Source organism: Chiloscyllium plagiosum, chromosome 31, assembly GCF_004010195.1.
Source record: "Chiloscyllium plagiosum isolate BGI_BamShark_2017 chromosome 31, ASM401019v2, whole genome shotgun sequence".
In the NCBI taxonomy this organism is placed as follows: domain Eukaryota; kingdom Metazoa; phylum Chordata; class Chondrichthyes; order Orectolobiformes; family Hemiscylliidae; genus Chiloscyllium; species Chiloscyllium plagiosum.
In genome coordinates, this window is record NC_057740.1 from 18,140,045 (window position 1) to 18,153,596 (window position 13,552).

General features: G+C 38.3%; 1 protein-coding gene across 4 annotated transcripts in view; it reads right to left on the minus strand.

Annotated features, from left to right (window-relative positions):
• Positions 1-13,552, minus strand: part of nrtn (neurturin) — a 140,215-nt gene that overhangs the window by 101,725 nt on the left and 24,938 nt on the right. Inside the window, exon 1 of one of the 4 annotated variants that reach the window (XM_043721084.1) lies at positions 7,240-7,320. The exons of 2 other annotated variants lie outside the window; for them this stretch is intronic. The gene's annotated coding sequence lies outside the window, so the exon portion shown is untranslated. Of the gene's footprint in view, positions 1-7,239; positions 7,321-13,552 lie in introns of those variants that run through there. One more of the 4 variants, XM_043721081.1, reaches the window with a different exon arrangement.

Genomic DNA, 13,552 nt, shown 5'->3' on the forward strand with positions numbered 1-13,552 from the left:
ATCTGACGAGGGAGTCACGGAGGGAGTGGTCTTTACGGAATGCTGATAGGGGAGGGGAGGGAAATAAATCCTTGGTGGTGGGGTCCGTTTGGAGGTGGCGGAAATGACGAAGGATGATCCGATGTATCTGGAGGTTGGTGGGGTAGTAGGTGAGGACTAGTGGGGTTCTGTCCTGGTGGCGATTGGAGGAGCGGTGTTCAAGGGTGGAGGAGATGTCGTGGAGAGCATCGTTAACCACGTCTGAGGGGAAATTGTGGTCTTTGGAGAAGGAGGCCATCTGGGTTGTTCGGTATTGGAATTGGTCCTCCTGGGAGCAGATGCGGCAGAGGTGAAGGAATTGGGAATATGGGATGACATTTTTACAGGGGGCAGGGTGGGAGGAGGTATAATCGAGGTAGCTCTGATCCCCAGCATCTGCAGTCCTCACTTTCTCTCTGTGAGCAGTTTTGGTCCACTTATAAAATGTAAAGACAGCATTTCATTGGAGACAGTTTAAAGGTGCTCCGGATTTCTCCTACAATCCAAAAATGTGCAGGTTAGGTGGATTGGCCACACTAAATTGCCCATATAGTGTTAGGTGAAGGGGTAAATGTAGGGGAATGGGTCTGGGTGGGTTGCGCTTCGGTGGGTCGGTGTGGACTTGTTGGGCCGAAGGGCCTGTTTCCACACTGTAAGTAATCTAATCTAATTACCCATGCTTTACTAAGATGAGCTCTGCTTTGGAGGGATTGTCTTATGAGCAAAGGTTAAACAGGTTGGGACTCTACTCACTCGAGTTTAGAAGAATAAGAGGTGATCTCAATGAAACCTATAGGATCCTTAAGGGGCTCAACAGGGTAAATGCTGAAAGGATGTTTGCCCTCATGGGAGAGTCTGAGACCAGAAAGGATAGTCTCAGAATAAAGAGGCACATATTTAAGATGGAGTTGAGTAGGAATTTCTTCTCTCAGAGGGTTGAGAGCCTTTGGAACTCATTGCTACAGAGAGCTTCGGGGGTACAGTTCTTGTATATATTTAAGGCTGAGATGGATGGATTCTTGATCAGAAGGGGAATCTGGAGTTATGGGGAAAAGGCAGGAAAGTGGATGTGAGGAACATTGGAACAGCCATGATCCTATTGAATGGTGGAGAAATCTTGAGAGGCTGCCCTATTCTCCTGTTCCTATTTCTTGTGGTCTTATGGTGTTCTATTTGCCGTACTCTAAAGCCCATATCCATATGATGGTACAATGCAGAAAATAACACAAAATATTCCAAATATGCTTTCATTGAGTGATGCCAACCCAAAATAACAAGTTTGTCTTGCTACAATGCCCCTGAATGCTACCACAGCCTTTGCTTACAATTCAGTACAAGTGACATTACTGGCAAGCTTGCTACCATAAATCCAAGTGTGACCTGAAAACCCTTTCCATCACAGAACTAACAAATGTTGTAACAGAATTTGGAGAACTGTCCACCCAGATTATTTAATATAAATGCTACAAACATCAAAGGAGCTGAACCAAATATCTGTGAAATTCAGCGAGTTGCTGCTTCCCATTCAAAGACATCCCGTCTGACATCACCTACTACTTTCAATTGTTCTTTATTTCTTCTTAATCTGTTTTCAATTTCAGTTTCCATAATATTTCTGAAAATTATTACAAATTGAGCTTTATCAATCACCTTCTCCACTGGTTGTCTCTTTTCTATTTTATGAATTACTTTATTAAATAATTCCAATTATTTTTTAACGCATTGCTCCTTCTAAATTGACTTTTTTTACTATTGGGATCTGGGCAGTGCTGGCTGAATCAGCATTTATGGTCCAATCCGAGTAGGCCTTGAAAAGTTGACGGAGCCTTCTTGAACTGGTGCAGCCCATGTGCTGCAGGAAGAGTCTCATGCTGTTGGGGAGGGAATTCCAGGATGGTGACTCAGCGACACTGAAGGAATGGCAACATAATGCCAAGTCAGGATGGTGAGTCACAAGGAGGGGAACTTGTATGTGGTGTTCCCATGTGTCTGCTGCCATTGTCAGTTAGTATTTCGCAGCACATTCTAAATCGTACTTTTAATAATTGTTTACTTTCAAGTAACCATGAATAAACAGATATGGAATTCTGATAAAAAGTAATTAAGTATTGGTAGAAACATAGGATGCACCCCCCCAAGCTTATTCTGCTTTTTATTTAATTCATGGCTGATCTGTATCTTAATTCCATCTAACCACCTTGGTTTTGCAATGAGTAATATCCTTGCATAACAAAAATCTGTCACTTTCCATTTTGAAATTACCAACAGATCAATACTTCACAAACTTTTAAAGGAGTTCTGGATTTCTCCTGATTGAGGGAATGCTTCCTAACATTGCTATCAATGGCTAAATGTGCAATGATAATGCTCTACTCCCTTGATCAGTAGGAATTTGTTTCTATTTACTTATCAGTTTTATTAATCAACTTGAACATTTTGACTAGGTCACCTCTTAACCTTGTCTACTCACATCTGAGTCTTGTTATTCTCCTGTTAGCATACAAACACAGAGGATTGCTTCAGCTCTATTTCAAGTCAATCAAAAAGCACTTGCAGAATTGTACAGGACACGATAAGCAAAGAAAAAATGTGGTGACATTTCACAATCACACTTTGAGCTAATTTTTGGAAGGAAATCCAGTATTTCAAAGTTTCTCTGCAACTCTGACAGAAGTGAATAACATTAACAAACGTCTCATCTCTTCCCTTCACCAAATTCACGTTGACGATACAAGTTCAAGAAAATGTTGCAAACCAATTTTAAATAGACTCATTCATGCTATTCCAGGAAGGCTTAATTGGTGTTACTCTAGCATCTAAAATAGAATGTTATGGCTGTATACCCCATTTTAGGATTGGAGCCCATCACCTAAATTGACAGGAACAGTTGCTGTTCTTCAGAATAGCTAATTTCATTCAAAGTTTTTAATAAGGGTTCTGAGAGACATGATGAGGCAATGTATATAAGTAATTTCACTTTCCTCTGCACTGAGATACACATTTGATGTGAATTCACACTAAGCTATAACATGAGAGAATTGATTCAGAACATCACAAATGTCTTTCTCATTGAAAAGGCACACGTTGTTATACCAAAGAAGTAGCATCAAGAAAGCAAGAAAAACATAGCATTGTCACTCCCCAATTGTGTATAATCCTCAATTCTTAAGGATCACATTTTAAAGTTTCACAAAAATTAACACATGAATATAGGCCAGTGTGTAGAGACAACTTTACTTCTTGCGTGCTAAACATATTTATGAAAGTTAGCCTTAAAGCACAAATTGCCCGTGAAGGACAGTTAAAGCCAAGCATGAGGAACTCTTGCTGAGTTAAACTAAGTTATAGTTTCCTAATAGAACTGTGAATTTGTTTTATGACAAATATATGTGATTACAATTAGAAAGGAAACGCTGAAACAACTTGCTTGAAGAAACAAACTGAATACTTGAATAATATAGCAAAAGAAAAGCAAGATATGTAGATAAGGGAGAAAGGACGTGAAGAATATCAGTTGGATGAGATGAAGTAAGGTGTAAGGTACTCTGTGGACCATAAATCTTTTGATTTGGCTTGTTACTCTGATGTGAATATACCAATACTACACAATAGAAATATAAAACACAGCTGCAAAATGAAGCTATTCGGGCCATCGCACCTGTTGTGCCAGTCAACATGATCATGGTTGATCTTTTATCTCAACATCATATTGTTGCTTTCTTGCTATTCCCCTAGTATAATTCTATGTCTTTCTTAAATATATACACTGATTTGACATCCACAGCCTTCTGTGGTTGAGAATTTCACAGATTCACCACTGTATTGGTGGAACAAAGAAGTCTCATCACAGTCTGAAGTGGGCTAGCACACAACCTGAGACTGTGGCTGCTTTGTCTGGACCACGCTGCACCTACTCCTTCACCAGGGAAACATCATCCCTGAATTCAGTCTGCCTAGCCCTGTGAGAGTTTTATATGTTTCAATGTGATCCCCTCTCATTCTTCAAAAGCTCCTGTGAATATTGGCCGAATCAAGTCAATTGCTCCTCAAAGAACAAACCTCCCAGCCCCAGAATCAGTCTGGTGAGCCTCTGCTGAAGTCCTTCTATATCTTTTCTTCGGTAAGAAAATCAAAGCTACAGCTGTGATCCCACCAGGAGCTTGCTGGCTTTTGTACTCTAATGCTCTTGCAATGAAAGCCAATATACCATTTGCCGTTCTGCGGAAGAGTCACAGGACCTGAAACGTTAACTCTGATTTCTCTCACAGATGCCGCCAGACCTGCTGAGCTTTTCCAGCAATTTCTGTTGTTGTTTCTGATTTCCAGCATCCACAGCTTTTTTCAGTTTTTCTTTACCATTTGCCTTCGTAACTACTTGCCGCATTTGTATATTTGTTTTCAGCAATCAGTGTTTCAGCGATCAGTGTATAAGGACACAGAAATCCCTCATACATCAACCTTTCCCAATGTATCACCATTTAAATAATACTCTGCCATTCTGTTCTTACTGCCAAAGTGGACAACATCATAGTTGTACACATTATACCACATCTGCTATGCATTTGCTTGAGTGACTCAACTAATTCTTCGCAAGGCGTGTAGAAACACTTCTGCTCTCCCTGGCACCACAACGAGAAATTTTTAAATTGAGTAGCAGAGTATCTGCCAACTTCTACTGGGTAGTGCCCACAGCAGCTCAATAGCCAAGAAACAGGAGCATTAAAATGCCCTCAAATTTCAGGAGGTTATTGTCCAGACATCAATTTCTGCTTCACCCATTTTATCATCAGGCTTATGGAATTAGGTACTTTCTAATCAATCGGTTCAGATATGTTATCACAAATTTCTGGAGCAGATATTCTCCCTGAACCCAGGCCTCCTGGTTCTTAGAAAGCGATACTACCACTATACTACAATCACTCACTGACTTAGGGAGCTAGATATTTTCTAATCAACCTGTTCAGAGAGGTTACTATACACTACTAGAGCAGGTGGGACCTGATCGCAGGACTTCTGGCTCAGAGGTCAGCACACTGCACAATAGCCCCTCTGAATTCATGCAGATTTTTATACAATTTAAATTTCACCTCTTGCCATGACAGAACCCCCGATCCCAGAACATTTGGGTCTCTGGATCAATAGTCTAGCAATAATATCGCTAGGCCATTACCTCCCCGATTCAAACTCATGCAACATTTTTTTTCCCCATTACCAAATCACTCATGGTTTTTTTTCATCTGTTGACCACCAAAAGTAAGTTTTGAACTCATGTAAAATCCTCCGCCTAATTCACTTCAGCTGACTAACTGATTGAATTGAGTAGCATATCAGTTCAAAATGTAGGTTTTTCAAAGATAAATAAATTATTAATGAAGGAATTTAGATGGAAGAGATAACTTAATAGATATGTTTAATTATGTTATGGTGAAGGCTATTTTAGCTTATTAAAAGGAAAACAGAGATGGCATCAAGAACATTTCAAAACAATTCAAAGCAAGTCATTTAGCTTATCTTTCTTTTTGTCTAATTGATACGTTGCGCAGACTGATGTTAATCAATTTATAAGTTTCACGCATTTATCCTTCCTGTATTAGCAAGCCTTCTGGCTCCTTTTGATTGGAATAATCCTTATCATCAAAACTGTGTTTTATGAATTTAAAACATCAGCCGAGCAAAAACTATGAAGTTAAATGGAACTTCACAAATACATTCTGGATGGTGTTATAGTTATTTGTATGATCAGATTGATTCATTCAGATGGTCTTACAACGAGGAAATGTATTCGCATTTATCTTTAACATTCAATTTTACGTTGAAAAGGTTTTACCATAATCTGATTTAATTCTGAATTGGAGAATGACTACTTTGCCATATGTAATTTACTGCTGTCATCTATTTCCTGGTAACACCTGTTTCATATCAGTTCAACACCATTAAATCATCTAAAAAGAGGGCCCTCTTGTGGTGCACGGGTACTGTCCTATCCCTGGGTCATGAGTCCAGGGTTCAAGTCCTACCTACTCCAGAGGAGTGCTATAACATCTTTGAACAGGTTATTTAGAAAAATAGGTTAAATCATCTAATAGCAAACTCATGGCATTTACTGCTTGTACCTATTCTGAAATTTCTTCACAACAGAACTGTGTGCATCCACTAGTTTGATTTGTTAAAACTGCTGGGATCTGTAATTTGCTTCCACACAGAATTAGCATTGATTTCTTAGACCTATTTATATTGATCACTTCAATGATATTCCTCAATAGAGAAGTTTATATTCTTTGGACGTAAAATGCCATACATCTTATCCCACTACTCTAACTTTTAACATGTGTGCGTCAACATCTGAACCCTTCAAAATAATGAACAATTTTCCTGGATCAACTTTATCAATTTCCTGCATTCTGTTGAAAACTTGAAATCTTTTCTAATATATACAGAGCCAACCTCATTGACCTGGAGTATAATTTCCTGCTGCTGAGAACCATCTTTGTTGCTCATCCTGAACCTTCACAAAGAAAGTTTCCAAAAGATGTTTGTTTGATGACAAAAACAGATATTCAACCAGTTTTAACATTTGCACAAAGTCTCTAACCCAATGAATACTAAATAATGTTAATAAAATCTGTTAAACGTGGCATTAGAAATTGATAATAAAAGTGAGGGCTGAAAATTATATCAAGGAGGAAATTAAAATGTTTTGCATTTTAGCCAACGAGTTGTCAAAGTAGAATGTTTTTTGGAAGTGAGTCAATGCTACATAGGGAAATTATCCTTGGAATCTGATTGTGAAAGTGGCAATAGTGTAAAATGTGTCAACTCCCAGAGTGCTGCAGAACAAATCATCGTCAGTGCAGAAAAATCAAGAGCGCACAGAGGTGGCCAGAGGAAACCAATACAAGGATTTTTCTAGTTAGCTCCAGAACTAATCTCACCCTAGAGTTTCATTAAAGTTTGCCAGGTATTTCCTTTTGAACATTTAAATTGACTTTGAATTATTGTGAATGAATAAGAAGCATGTTTTTAAAAAATGAAAACACAGCAAATATTTTATAAATGTTACACAACAACATTTATGTTAGATATATTCCATGTTAAGGCAGCATCTGAACCATATCCAATCCTTGAGTACATGGATCGGATTTCTCCCACCATAACTTGCAGAAAAACCTACTTATCTTCACAAAGGACTAATTTATAGAACCAAAAGGAATTTGTACATACATTTTCAAAAGAAAGGGATCATCGAGACTGCCAACCTTTGCTGCATTCCCATGGCAATAGCCTGACCAATCAGAGTCTGCCTGCCTGGTCTAAGAAGGAAGCTTGAAGGTGGGAGGGATGGGGGCTTGCTGGGTCTGTATTGTCTGCACTTTGTATGTAACAGTATTGTCTAATGTACAAATGTCATTGTCACTGTCTTGTCATATGTGGAACTGGGATTTGAGGTTTGTCCTCACCTCCCTGTAAAATGGTTGAATGGTAGGGTTTGGGGCCTAGCTTTGCTGCTCCTCTCCCTTGTAACATTGCTGTCTCTTATGTACAGCTGTAAATGTTTTTTGTAAACTGTTTGTTTGTAATTTGTTTAATAAAATATAAATATACACAGGAAAAAAAAAGAAGGAAGCTTGAAGATGAACTGTTCCTGTTGCATCACTGGGCCAATTATGGCCCAACCTATCAGCATCCTCTTCTCATTCTGTATAAAATGGTGTCTCTTTTTCTCAATTGGAAGCAAAATACTGCAGATGTTAGAAATCTGATTTTATTCTTTCTTCAGCACTTTTTGTTTTTATTTCAAAATGGTCTTGAAAGGTAACTTTGTTCCTACCTCTACATATGTTATCAGACCTGCTGAGCTTCTCTAGCACTTTCTGTTCTCATCACTTTTGTTCAAATTTGTTTCTTGTGTCCTATTTCTGATGAGTGTAAGTCTCTATTGAGGGAGCTTTATGATCTAATCTTTGTTCACCAACTGCCCATGAATGAAACATAACTACTGTGGAGGCAAAGTACATGAGGAACCCATTAATGTGGGAACATCCTATACAAAGTGGAAAGAGGCATCCAAATATGGAGAGGGAAACTATAGTGAATGAAATGATAGGAGTGCAACAAATGTGATATTATTCCTGGTGAACAGCATTATCACAAGTTTTGTTTTGAGAAGGGAATCTATTGAAAGAAGGAGAGTTGATTGAGAGGAGGGCAGTCGTTTTACTTGCAGACTGTCACAGGAGACCATGCCTCCACTGACCCAGCCATCCTGAATCCAAATTGCTGCCTGCATCAGTGTTGTGTCCCACTTGCAGTGGAACATCCATCAGTGCAGGTTGAAGGTGAATGATCTTCTCTGCCTCCCAGTGTAAGTGCTATTATCTTCTCCCTGCTCACAGGGCCACCACTTACTCTAGTTGTGCTCATCTCACCAAGGCTCACAAACTACAACTCAAATATTACATCATCATGTCCATTCCATGGTTCTCATCCACCTCTTCCTTCAAAATCACAAACCCTGGACCTCCTACTTATCCACTGGTATCACCTCACCACCTTTTCTGCACCTGAATTACCACTAACAGCTCTTCCATCCACTTCCAACATTCTCAGTCCCTCCCTTTGTATAATTGCAGGAAAAGTTGCCTCCCACCTGCAGAAATACGGACACACCCCCACCTACCTGTAACCTCTGGATTGGTTATACTTAACCTGTAGGACTAATTATGACCCAATCCCTGAACTGTGATAGGGTCATGTTTGGCTGACCATGGCCAATCCAGCATCCTGGACTGATGGCAGCAGTACCCATTCACCTCACCAAGGGCTGTTCCATCCAACTTTCACACATGACCTTTTGTTTAAAGCACTTGCTTGTGTTTGCTGACACATACTGCAGGTGAGATGTTGACATAGTACAGTGCCATACAACAACAAATTCACCCTCTGGACTGTACAGCTCTCCTCACTGTGATACATTTCCTGCCTCTTTCTCTCTGTGGTTAGAACAACACAAGCTATAGAAGCTGGCAGCTGGAACTAAGCTCTGAAGAGCTTAAAGCACACCTTTAGGTTGTCCACCTGAATGCTAAAAAGTGATATAATCTACACAGAGGCTGGCAGCACACAAGTCAATGCTGAAGTCAGTGGAAATGCACCAAGATTGCGATGTTAAGTAGACAGTAAGCATGTAGATTCACCTTGTGTAGATGTATGTGTGTTCCTGCACACAAAGCGATCTGAAAGAAGCATGCAGGTAGAGAGTGTCCCTGAGCTCTAAAGGAATTCGTTGAAAGGTTAAAGTATTGTGTAAGTTGGCTCTGAGACTACACACAATGAGGCTGGTGATTTATTAATGCCAACTTGTAAGGATACATGGTGGAGGTGGATGGTGAACATGGAGCATGTAGCAACAATTTGATGAAAAAGCATTTGCATCTTGGCTGAGAAAAGTATTCGGTGAGCTGTAGCTGCAGGTGCCACTCTGATTTATGTTGGAAATTCTTGTCATCTACTTTCTGCAGTATGGAGAGGAGAATTGGAGTTAGCAAGCAAATGAGGTGAGATGGGGCTTTCATGAGACACAACTGCATGGAAATAAGGTAAATGACACTCAATGGTGAGATTCTGAAGTTGCCATTTCAGACTTAATAAGATAATCAGAGAAAGTTTTCTCAACATTGAAATTCTGAATTTATCATTTGTTTCATATTTTCCCACCTTCCTCATGATTGTTCATGCCTCACCAGAGAGGGGAATATTCTGCGTGTTGTGAAATGCTTTCGAGACAGAAACTGTTACCTAGTTTTTGTTTTCAAACAGCATCTTCATATTGTCTGGAAACCTCTCTCATTTTTCTGACAAATATTAATTGGTGTAATGTTTGAATTTTAAAGTGCAAATGAAATTACTTTCAAGAAGGACATCTTGGGGGGGAAAAAGCCCATTTTGTAAACAGCCCCTTTTACTTTCTTCATTGCTGCTGCTTCAATTCTCATTTTAGACCCAAGAATTTGAAAGCTGTCATAATGCTGTTCATCATCCTGGAAGTTCCATATTCTGGAATGTTCTACCACATATAATACTCTTCTGTAAGAATTGCTGTTAATAAAACGTCAAGATAGACTGATCGGTGCCAATTGCAACGAGTCATCACTTCCTCATTTACACTGGACTTGCATGTGGTTGCGGACGCATTTTGTATTGCAAATCCTGTTTGCTCTTAGTCTGTTTAGCAGTAGCTAACAATGGAAAGTATGCCTCTGAACTACTGAACGTTTCAGCGGAGGAGGTGCATCTCCCCCAGGAATTCCGTCAATTTGAGTTTTAAACTCACTGGTATAAAATATTTACTACCTTGTTTAAAACCTACTACTATATAAACTAGCTTTAACAGCCATTGTCTACACAATGATAAACTGTGGCAAAAGTTCCCAGCATTCCAAATACTGCCCTGCTCTGTGTTACTTATCAAGATACCTTTTCAATTTTTCCCTCTCCAAGTCTCTCACCCCTTCCAGCACATTTCTACTGCACCACTTACTGTACTGATTGGTGCTTTTTGGTCTTCATTAGTCTTAATAGCACACTATGTGACAGCTACGAGCATTGTAGCTGAGTGAGATCTGGATCTTACCCCATGTTCCCACATGTACATTTACAGAAAGAGTCACTGAATGCAACCCTGAGATAAAATCTTAGTTGGTTTACAATAACCTGAGTGTACTGATACCAGTTACAGCAACTGTAACTAGCTGAAAGTAGCTAACTCAATCTATCCCCTATACAGTCCCATTAAATTCATTCACTTTCACAGATAAAATTGGGTCAATGACTCAAACCAATGGAGGGCAACAATATTTCATTTTATACTGGTGCCCTTTCTCTTTCAAATATAATAGGCACAAACTAAAGGATAATTTTCCTGAAAAACTTCAACACATTGTTACATTCATCAAAGATTTCAAACCTGGGGAAGGTGATGACTTAGTTATATTGTCACTAGACTGTTAATCCAGGGACCCAAGTTCTGTGGGACTGGGTTTGAATGCTCCATAGCAGATAGTGAAATTTGAATTCAATAAAAGTTAGGAATTAAGAGTCTAAAAATGACCATGAAGCCATTATTAATTTTCAGAAATGTCCATCTGGATCTCTAATATCCTTTACAGAAGGAAACTGCTTTCCTTACCTGTTCTTGGCTTACGTGTGACTTCAGATCCACAGCAATATGGTTGACTCTAAACTGCCCCTCTGGGCAACTAGGGATGGGCAATGAATGTTAGCCTAGCCAGTGATGCCCACATCCCATGAGTGAATAAAAAAACCTCAATTTGCTTGGAGAATTTGCTTGGGAGAATTACACAAGTGCTATGGAAATGTATTTTTGAGAAAATTTAATTAATCTTGATTTCTCATATAAACTTGAACACATTTAAACTAATATAAGTTTGACCAGGAAGGTTTACGACTTAAGGATTCCGGACTTGAGAAAATACTATAAATGCAAAGATTTCCAGAATCTTTCAATCAGCTCAAAAGATTCAATCCAGAACCTTCAGTTCAAAATACAGTATTTGATGATGTTCCAATTCTGATTCAAATTAAGATCTTTGCAATGGTAGAACTTGAAACTCTTAGGTTTAGTAAGAGCAACATACTGAAGATGCTATACGCCTGAAATAAAAACAGAAAATTCTGGAGAAACTCTGCAGGCCTAACAGCAATAACAGTAATAAAATATATCCATGAAACACACAAGGATTTTCATAACAATCATATTCTCCACCTGTCCATTTTGATCACAATGTTCATTTTCTTTCATATTTGTACTTGATAATGTAATGGCTAAAATATTGTTATGACATGAATGATATTCAAATTGTTTGTAGCATTAAACTTCAATAAAATAAAGTGTTTTGTTATGGAAACATTACAGAAAGATTAAAGGATTATTTCGGTAGAGTTGTTGGATAGGTAGACTTCAAAATGTTGTAGGACCAATATCAGGTTCCATATCTCTTTCTACACCATTGGATTTCTCTGTCACCACGCATTTAGTTTGTGAGAAAAGTAACTGACTGGTCATTTGACCTCTATCTCACCTTCCAGTAATAACACTATGTTCACACAATGTCACTGATTTCAACAGCCAGTTTAAATGGCTCAGCTCATCTCAGTGCTGCTAAAGATACTTTGACATTCTTATATCCATTCAAATTTCATGCCTTTTTTTTAAACAAATGTATCAAATGAGCCACTACAGTGCTGGAATTCAGAACAAGCATCCAATAAAATCCATTCGTGTCACTTTGTCGTATAATTTCACATTTTGTCTTAAGCTTGGGAATATCCAAGATGGCCTTGATTCACCTTTTGCTCGGTGCTGTTGGTCTTGTCCCATAATGGGCACAAATAACTTACTTTCCTTTGGCAAATGCACTTTTAGCCAAACATAGGACTAAATTAGCTTTGTAACTAATCAAGCAGGTAGTTCAAATGGTGTCAATGTTCTTCCTAGTTTGGCTGAACATAACCAAGTTATCTGTTTATATAACACAAATACATACTGCTTTGATGACCTTGTTGAGTAATCACTGAAATGTTATTGGTGCATTTTTTTGTTTTGAACATTTACATTTTATAAAGTCCCCCAGATGTTATAAAAGTTAATATGTCTTTGGTTGAACTAGTATTTGCCAATATCCTTTTAAACACATCAGTTTTTGTAAACAAATGTGCTTGTTCAATCTTCTCAATACAATATTCCAAGCATGGAATCAGATATGAATCTGTCTTTGTTATCGCATTGACCTTTTGTGATAATCAAACATACAATCTTTGTAATCCAAGTAGTTTTGGCATCATCACAATAGGTGAGCTCCAGCTACTATGAACAAAATATAAGTTCAATAATGTCATTGTCCATCACTAAACTGATCTCTTCCCTTACTTCAGCCAACTTCTCTGGGCTGAGTCTGTAATGATGTTGTTTTATGGTAATACATCCCCTAAATTAACATCAAAGATGTTTTCCCTGGCATTTTTACAGAAATCACTGACTCTGTAATAATTTTTGGAAGTCATGGATACATTTCTGGGAGATAGCATAATATTCAATCTAAGTACCTTCATATTAACTAATCTGGATAGTTGATTCTTAACTTTTCAATTTCTGATTTATTTTTAAATTGCTCTGATATTTTTATTTTATTTTCTATTTCTTTCATCATTATTAAAATATGTCAGTTCTGACTATTCTCCCTGACATATTATTGCTTTAACTTATTAACATAATACACTCACAAATATTTCCTCCTGTCTGGAGCACTCACTATATAATTCACATCAATGAGTTTCTTTTCAATTTGATAAGCTCCAGTGAACCTTCTGTTCTTTGTTCCTCACAAAAAGGTAACAAGACTAATACCTTGTCTACAAAAACAACATTTCCATCTTTTGTCTCAGTTATCAGCTCCTGGTTTCAAATACTTTTCAAATACTTTATTGCCAACTCACGTTAGTTAGTTCTTCCCTGAAA